The sequence below is a fragment of the Crocodylus siamensis genome, chromosome 4 (genome assembly GCF_052110815.1).
Source record: "Crocodylus siamensis isolate JL-2025a chromosome 4, ASM5211081v1, whole genome shotgun sequence".
Lineage (NCBI taxonomy): Eukaryota > Metazoa > Chordata > Crocodylia > Crocodylidae > Crocodylus > Crocodylus siamensis.
In genome coordinates, this window is record NC_143398.1 from 20,360,502 (window position 1) to 20,369,577 (window position 9,076).

Below are 9,076 nucleotides of genomic sequence, written 5' to 3' on the forward strand. Positions count from 1 at the left end.
TAATCTCTCCTCTGTAGATGGGTGTTATCTGATTTTTGTATTAATTGATTTGTGTACTTTTTGTTAGGAGGGAAGATGCAGTGACAGAAGTTGTAATTTAAAGATACTTCCTGACAAAGGAGACTGAAGCAGTTAGTAATTTGGAGATAGTAACTCCCTACTTAACTGAGGGACCGAGAGGAACCAAGAAACTGTAGAGATTACCTATTGATTGACAATAAAGTTTTTTGTTGTTAGTGCATTTATTCATTGTATACCAGTATTATCAAACCTGGTGACCGATCACTACTAACAGAACTTTGCATTTCCAAATAACCATTATACTTCTCTCTCCAACATGAGTCTTTTTTTGCTTGGCTCTGAATGGGGCTCTTGGTCCTTTCTTCAGTGTCATTGGTTGTCCTCCTACAAGCTCTATGGCTCGCTCTCCCTCTGGCCAGGAATCTGGTGCCAGTAATAAAAATGTATATTAGCCATAACTCCATTCAATTCAATGGGATTTCTCCTGAAGTACACCAGTGTAGCCCTGGGACCTGAAGCTCTAGAGGAGCTCTGCCTTCCTCTGTTGAACAGCAGAAGAATAGCCATAGAGTGCCTTCCTTCATTCAAGTGATGTACCAAAACTAACAGACAAAATAATCTCTCCTTGAGGGGAAACATCAAGTGTGTTAGTGACCATCAAGTGTATTAGTGTCCCCACACTGAAAATGGCAGCAGAGCGATTTGAACTAAAGCTTGTCAAATGAGCTTTAGTTTAAAGCACCCCGCCGCCACTCTTCAGCACTGGGGCACTGATACATGTGATGCTGGAGGCTGCTGCAGCGCATTAATTTCTACAATTAATCGAGTCTGTTCTGACGCACTGGAATTACACCCATCGGAGCAGGCTCCCTGCACGTGTATAGGAGCCCATGAAGTATACAAAGAAATGGCATAATGTGGCATTGTTCATCATTTTCCTCCTGTGGAGGGCTCTAGTGTGACACAGCCCTTCACTGAGGGTGTTGCAAAGACATGTCCCATGCCAGGGGATTTCTGCGAGGTGTTCTGTAGGAATGTCGCTCCCTAGCGCAGAAGTGCACATTGCAGTTACATCCAGGTCTAGAGCGCAGCTGCTCACCAATATGGCTGTGAAGTTGTGGACTGGTATTTCATAAGCAATGTCCTCAACATAATGGAAAGTAATGTGGAAGCTTAGAAGTCTTCCTTCATGTCTGCAGGGAATGGCAGTCATGCAGATTTACTTTCCATTCATTTTGAAAAGGGGGCAGCTGACTCCCCCAGCTTTTTAAAGAAAAGTAGCTTGTACATTTTCTCCTTCTTCAACTTTCACTCTGCTGCTTGTTCCCCTAGGCTACCAGCTCAGCTGGGCAGCGATTGTATGCCTAGATTTTTTTTGTATGGTACCCAACATTTGGGTTGCTAATGTACATTAGCAACCACTGCAGTGAATAACAACAAGAGTTTTTCTTCACATCATAAGAATTTTCTTAAGACATCCAAATTTGTTTTCCCAAGAGCTAGGAGAAAAAGTTACACATTTTGTTTTCAAATGCAAGGTTTACAGGTATGTTAACTGTTGTGTATCTTAAGGGTCTGATGTCAACAGAAATTTTGGCATTAACTTGGGGCAGAATGGGAACCACAATGACATTTTTGTCACTAACTTCATTTTAAAATGCAATTCCATATTCACTGCAGAGTATTTCATTAGGATATTCTTAGCACAGCTAGCACGGCCGATTTCACCTCCATTGGTTTGCTTCATGCCACTGGAGATTTACTCTTCCTTAAATAGAGCAGGAATAATGGATCGGTTGTTTACTGTATTAACAGTGCTCTTAATATAGGGTAATGTGGTTCAGTCCTAGCAGGGCCATGTTTTCTGCTTTATGCCTTCATAAAACATTTGAGGGTAGTAATCTACTATGTTTTCCATCAGTTTTATGGATGACTAATTTTCACGTAAGGCACCACCTCATGCTTCAATCAGCTGTATACACACACACACTTCAATCAAGGTCAGTTAGGCATGGAACAAAATTCCCTTCACACAAAATATCCTCAGATGTATTTTAAACACAAAGTTAACAACATGTTACTATAAGAGTTGCTCTCACTGAGTTGTTTTTAATCTTTAGTGTATCACTCTGAATTTGCATAGGCCTCCAGCTAGAAAAAAAAAGGACATCCACCAAATGCCAGTGTGATGATTTATTTACATGAAGGACAAGGAATGTGACTCTTCAATTAAAGCCATTCCCCAAAGAGCTACATGATTTCCCTAGCTCATTTACTAGGAATGTGCAGTCTTTTTGGTCATAACCTCCTCCAGATTTAGGGAATTCAAGAAGCAGACTGTAATTTTGTTGCTCTGGTCTCCTCACATATATGTGATTTATTAAAGTATAAAGCAGTGTGGGCTGACCTAACGTTCCTTCTCAAAGCCTGGGTCTCTGCTTTCAATCTGATTTAAACCACTGACATCACTGAAGCAAAAACTCATTTATATTGGCATAAGTGAGATCTCAGTCTGCTCCTGGCCCTGTGAATTAATGACAGAAGACCTGTCTCAACCTCTCTCTTGAACATACAACTGGTCAAAAAAAACCTCTATCAAAAGGAGATTTCACGTTTTTTTCCCCCATTAATAAGTGGTTTCCAGTTATCTCCAATTACAGCTGTAGACTGATTAACCTCATTTAACTCTACTGTACCTATACTCAAGACCAATAGTGCAAGAGGAGAATCAAACCCAAGATATGCTTTCATTCCTCATAAATGTCAATTGATGCAATGGCTTTGGTGAGACTGCGAATATAATTTGGCCTAAGAACCTCATTCTCCAATCAGTAAGAAGCTATAGGACATGGAAAAATCCTTCTTCTCCCTATATTTCTCTCCAGTGACACTTGCGAAATGCATGGGAGACCAAGTCAGCCGCCTTGACCTTGGACAGTAGAAATGAAAGACTCCAGCTGGAAGAAATTGTGCAAGCTGAACTACAAAATGGATCAAACATAAATCCTACAAAATCAAACTCTGGTCACAGGGAAGTGCTTTTAATGTGAATATTTGAATGGTAATGGATATATCTGAGTGCAAGTGACAGCTTACTGTGTTGTTAAAGCATGTAAAGTCAGTTATGGAGAAGCCATTTAAGCCACTGGAATTATTAAGGTGATATCACATGCAAAAGATAGAGTAGCTTGACTCTTGCTTCCCTTATGCTGCTGTAAATTAGGAATAACTATCTACACAAATGGAGATATGCTGCTCTAACATGTGAAGAGAGAGAGACCAGGATCTGAGCAGCCAAAGTAACGTCATTCAAAATAACAGCTCTACATCTCTTGTACAATCTTATCAGCAACAATGGATGCTGTAAGATACCATAACATGGATACTTTACTGCTTTGGCCCACTGACTTTACAATGACATATTGCCATGAGCAAAAACAGTAGTTTTAGGGACTGGATTGTATCCATAATAGAAATCTCAATACTCTGAATTTTCCCAAGCTTTCAGAAAGGCTGGTCCAGAGATAACTTTAGGACTTGGGCCCTTTTGTTATGGACCAAGCCATGAGAGACATCTTTAAGAAAGTTCATCTCAGAAGCTAAACAATGTGCCTTCAACTCTTCTTTAGCAGAAAAGACAAGACAAAGAGAAGTCATTCTAAGTATTTCTATTAATATTATTGAGATCTTAATTTCGAGGAGGATTCTCAATTTATGCAACAACTCTACAGCAGTCTTTGTCTAGCAAGGAGAGGCTGGCTAATGTCCCTGGCTTAGTTACACTAATGAGACAGAGAGATCTTAATTAAAAGGGATCAAAAAAGTGGTTATGGCTTTAACTTAGATAATGCTGCTCCAAACAGAATGGCATTTCCTTGCAATTTGCTGGCTGTGTCAGTGGTATTCACTAGCCATCTGACAGGCTGTGCAGTTCACCAACAGACATTAATAAACATCTGAGAAAGGGTGAAACATTACTTGTTTATGATATGTAATAAAGGAGCCCATTCTAGTGTTAATGAATGGCTCAACAATCAAGACAAATCACTTCAGAAGCCTTTACAGAGTACCTGTACTTCACCCCACCAAAAACCCATCACCAGCACAATATTAACTGGGCCCCGGCAGTGGGAACAGATGGAAGAGTGTCGGAGGCAGTGAGAGCCACCAAGATGATGAAGTCATAGACCCCCTCAGGCAAGAAATAATGTTTAAGCATAGTTTGCTTCTTGGGTCTTCTTTCAAGCACAGATAAGCCTTAAGTCATGGGACCCATTCTGAACTGTACTCACTGTTTCACTGGAGACCATCAAGATATCTGCAGCAACTTCATTTCCTCTTCTGAGGAGGCCTAATCTTTTCTAATGCCTCTAGCGACAGACAATCCAGGCAGGCGATTTATCTACTTGTTGAGATTTTGCTCCAGATTTTTGCAATCTGTTAAAAAATAAAAGCCTATTTTTCATAACTCAGAATGTATTGAAACACACCATCTGCTTCCCATTGCATATCTATAGGGTTCATTTGACATCTGGAGCTCATTACTTTTGGCATTGACTAATCCATAGCCCCACTCCTTCAACACTTTTCTTTTCCTGAAGCTGGCATGTTCTATGCAGGTTTGAAATGAAAAATCCAGGCGCCCCTCACAATTATATTTTACTTTTTAGGTGTCATTGGGAAGGAAAGAGGAAAAAGTGCAACCCTGTACACATTATTAACAACAGGCTGAATCTTGCCCAAAGTGCTTCATAGGGGAACAAGAGGACTGAGAGATGAATCCTTGACATCGGAAAACTTGGCAGAAAAGGTGGGTTATAACTTGCTCCTGCACAAAGCCCAGCTGGCACCATGCCATGTTATATGCACTAGCTGGCTGGAGACCAACATGTATCACTGTAGCATTTAAGATTGCCTATTAAAACTTCTGGCTTAGGCAACTGAAACTGTTGTCATCTGACTCCTGCTCAGCGACCGCTATGGAGTCCATTTATGGTCTCAGTTCTTCCTTGGAGACAAATATCCAGATGACAGAACAGGACGCCCAGAAGCACCAAATAGAAGTCTTGGTAGATTCCAGTGTGTGGACGTCTCTGAAGATGTAGCAAGCCTTTCATACCCTGTGCTGGCTTCCCAGTCAAGTCTGAGGCGCACGGATGCTATAATGTTGAGGATGGGTGCCTGAGTCCACCTTTACTGATATTGCAGTTAAACAAAGTGTAGCACAATAAGTTCACTGAAGTGACATTAGTGGCAAGCCACTATAGGAAGAAAGGGGAATCATCCTGATGCCTATCCTGTAGTTTTCGAAGGGGCAGGCAATGGACTTGACATTGCTGTGCTTACACCTTTTATGAACACTGTTAACCAAGAAATTTTAAAATACTAGAGTCTGAAGATAAATATAGCAGCAGTTTTAGCAGCAGCAGCAAAAGAGCACTGCATATTTCATGTAGCCCATTAATGATGTTTTATCTGTACTTACTTGCTTTCCCAGGCAGCGGTATTTTTTTTCTCTATTTCTCTTCAACCCCTACCCCAGAGGAGAGAAAATATGGAGCACAGACAAGCACCAATATTTGACTTAACATCTATTACTGTGATTGTGGGAGATTGGACTTGATATGGAGGCAAGCCAAGCCCTTCTTATCCATATTACTATGTATGATGACATCTCTTGGTTTCATTCAGCTCCTTGAACTGCAATTACTTTTGCAATTCTGGCAGAATTAATCTTTTAAAAATAAAGACAACTGGCTCTGAAAAGTTTTGATCTACCAAAATATGAGTATGAGTGTTTAGATATGTAATGAATAAATAAATAAACATTCTTTATTATCGAGTCAGGATGTTACTCAAGTTTGGAACTGGCATGCAATAATCATTGTAATGAAATTTCAGTGAAGGCAAAAGTCAGGGCAAGTACATAGTTTATTGTTTTTATTATTTTACTGATCAGTCTACATGCCACACTCCTTCATTTTTCTCATAACTTTCCAACCATACTGTATTACTGTATTGATCCAGCTACATCTGTCTCATCAGATATGCCAAGGAGAGCCCCTCCACATGCCCTAACTTAGGTTGAATGACTAACAAGTACTTCTTGTTCAATGCCTAGCTCCTTTTAAACTGGTACCCTTGGGGTAACTAATGTTAAAGTATGAATGATAGTTTTCATGTTACTCCTTCTCTCTTTTAATAATCTGGCCCCATTCAGAGGATAAAATTATCTTTAACACAAAACTAATACATTTTATGGAATTATGAAAAAGTTAAGATCTCTCATTTGAATCCAACCCCATAAATAGGTTACAAAGCCTGCTGGCTTCTGCAGGCAGGCTTTACTCCCTAAGGCACTCCTCAGCCAATCCTCTCAAGTAACAGTTTTTTGTCAAAAACAAACAAACAAAACAAAACAAAACAACAAACCTTTTTGCAGGCTCCATTCGAGGAGGAGCACTTTGGCTCTGGCTCCCAGCACAGAAGCCTGACCTTCTTGTAGCAAGCAGTTACACTCACAACTTGCTTCCTGTTTACTTTTCAGGGAGCTTTTTAAAACTGCTAGCACAGGGGTGGGCAACTATTTTGGCTGGAGGGCTGCTTAACCAATTTTGGTGAGCTGTTGAGGGTCATAAGGGCAGCCCCACCCCTTGTTGCCACCACACCCCCTGGTTGCCATTTTGGGACTGGTAGTCCTGCCCCTGACCCATGACTTTTGCCATCCTTGCCCCAGAAGTAGTCCTTTTTGTAGGGGAAGCGGGTAAGGTTGCCATCTTGAAACCAGAAAAAAACAAATCATATACTGTAATTTTAAGTAAGTTATAATAGATGTTTGATTTTTTAAATATTTGTCCCAATTTATGTGTGTTTCCATTGTATATGTGGAGGTAAAAGATATAATAGCTCAAAATGCAGTCTTACTCTTGCATATTGTGTGTGGGGGTAAGGGTGTGTGGTAAGGATGTGTGTGTGGTGGGTTGTGAGGGATGTGGGTATTGGGTATGTGGTTGAGGTGGGGACGTAGGAGGATGTGGGAGTATGTGTGTGGGCTGTGGGAGAGCATAGGTATGTGTGGGCATATGGTGGGGGTGGGGTGTGTGGGTGGAAGGGTGGCCATGCATGGCCCCATAACACACAGTTCCCATCCCAGTCCCTGGCTGCACATGGCAGCAGCACAAGGCCAAATAGTCACACGGCCAAATAGCACTCCCACCCAAGTCTCTGGCTGCACATGAAGGCAGGGTGCAGGGCCAGCCCTGTTCCCACAGCATACAGCCCCCACACAATTGAAGTTGCAGCTAGCAAGGGATGTGAAGGGAAATAAGAAGGGTTTCTACAAGTATGTTGGTAGCTAAAGGAGGATGAGGGAAAGTGTGTGTCCCTTACTGAACTGGGGGAGACAACCTTGTGACAGAGGATGCAAAAAAAGCTCAAGTGCTCAATGCCTTCTTCTCAGCTTTCACAGGCAAGATCAGCTCCCAGACTACTTTACCACATAGCAGTTTTGGGAGAAGGAGAACAACCAGTGGCAAAAGAGCAATTTAGAGACTATTTAGAAAAGCTGGCCATAAACAGTCCATGGGGCTGGATGGGATGCACCCAAGGGTGCAGAGGCAGTTGACTGATGAGATTGCAGAGCCACTGGCCATAATCTTTGGAAACTCATGGCAATCAGGAGGGGTCCCATATGACTGGGAAAGGGTAAACATAGTGCCCATATTTAAGAAAGGGAAAAAGGAGGAGCCAGGGAACTGCAAACCAGTCAGCCTTACCTCAGTCCCTGGAAAAAACATGGAGCAGATCCTTAAGGAATACATCTCTAAGCACTTGGAGAAGATGATTAGAAACAGTCAGTGTGCACTCACCAAGGGCAAGTTATGCCTGATTGCATTCTATGATGAGATAACTGACTCTGTGGACATGCGGAGACCAGTGGATGTGATGCACCTTGATTTTAGCAAGGCTTTTGATATGGTTTCACACAACATTCTCACAGGCAAGCTAAGGAATGGACTGGATGAATGGACTGTAAGGTGGATAAAAAACTGGCTGGAGTATTCGGCTCAGAGGGTATAGTCAATGGCTTGATGTCTAGTTGGCAGCCGGTATCAAGCAGAGTACCCCAGGGTTTGGTCCTAGGCCCAGTTTTGTTCAATGTCTTCATCTATCACTTTGAAGATGGCATAGAGTGCCCTCAGCAAGTTTGCAGATGACACCAAGCTGGGAGGAGTAGGCAATATGCTGGATGATAGGACTAAGATGTAGAGTGACCTAGACCAATTGGAGGATTGGGCCAAAAGAAATTTCATGAGGTTCAACAAGGACAAGTGCACAGTTCTGCACTTAGGAAAGAACAATCCTATGCACCAGTATAGGCTAGAGGCCGACTGGATGGGCAGCAGCTCTGCAGAAGAGGACCTGGCAGTTACAGTGGACAATAAGCTGAATATGAGCCAAGTGTGCCCTAATAGCTAAGAAAGCTAACAGCATAATGGGCTGCATTGGTAGGAGTGTTACCAGCAGGTCAAGGAAAATGATTATTCCTCTTTATTCAGCACTGGTGAGTCCATACCTGGAGTACCGTGTTCAGTTTTGGGCCCCCCAATTCCAGAAAGTATGTGGACAAATTTGAAAGAGCTCAGAGGGGGGTCACAAAAATGGCTAGGGAGCTGGGGGACATGACGTATGAGGATAGGCTAAGGGAACTGGGCTTATTTAGTCTGCAGAAGAGAAGACTAAGAAAGGTTTAGTAGCAGCCTTCAACTACTTGAAGGAGGGCTTTAAAGAGGATGAAGCTAAACTGTTGTCGGTGGCAGATGACAGAACAAGGAGCAATCATCTCAAGTTGCAGCAAGGGGAGTTTACATTAGATATTAGGAAGAAGTTTCTCATAGGAGAGTAGTAAAACACTGGAACAGGTTACCCAGAGGTGGTGGATGTGGCAGAAGGCCACCTTTGTTTCTCCCCAAAAACTCTGCTCTGTGATAATTTGATTAGGATGAGCCCAGTAGAGGAGACACACCTTTACCCTCTCTCTTTGGGTAACCTGAGC

General features: G+C 42.2%; 1 long non-coding RNA gene across 1 annotated transcript in view; it reads right to left on the minus strand.

Annotated features, from left to right (window-relative positions):
• The window catches only part of LOC149865528 (uncharacterized), a 28,986-nt gene extending 24,569 nt beyond the window's left edge, over positions 1-4,417 (minus strand). The window contains exons 1-2 of the long non-coding RNA XR_016442152.1: positions 4,314-4,417; positions 325-444 (exon numbers count right to left, since the gene is read on the minus strand). This is a non-coding gene — a long non-coding RNA (uncharacterized LOC149865528). The remainder of the gene's footprint in view (positions 1-324; positions 445-4,313) is intronic.
• Positions 4,418-9,076: the final 4,659 nt, after the last annotated feature.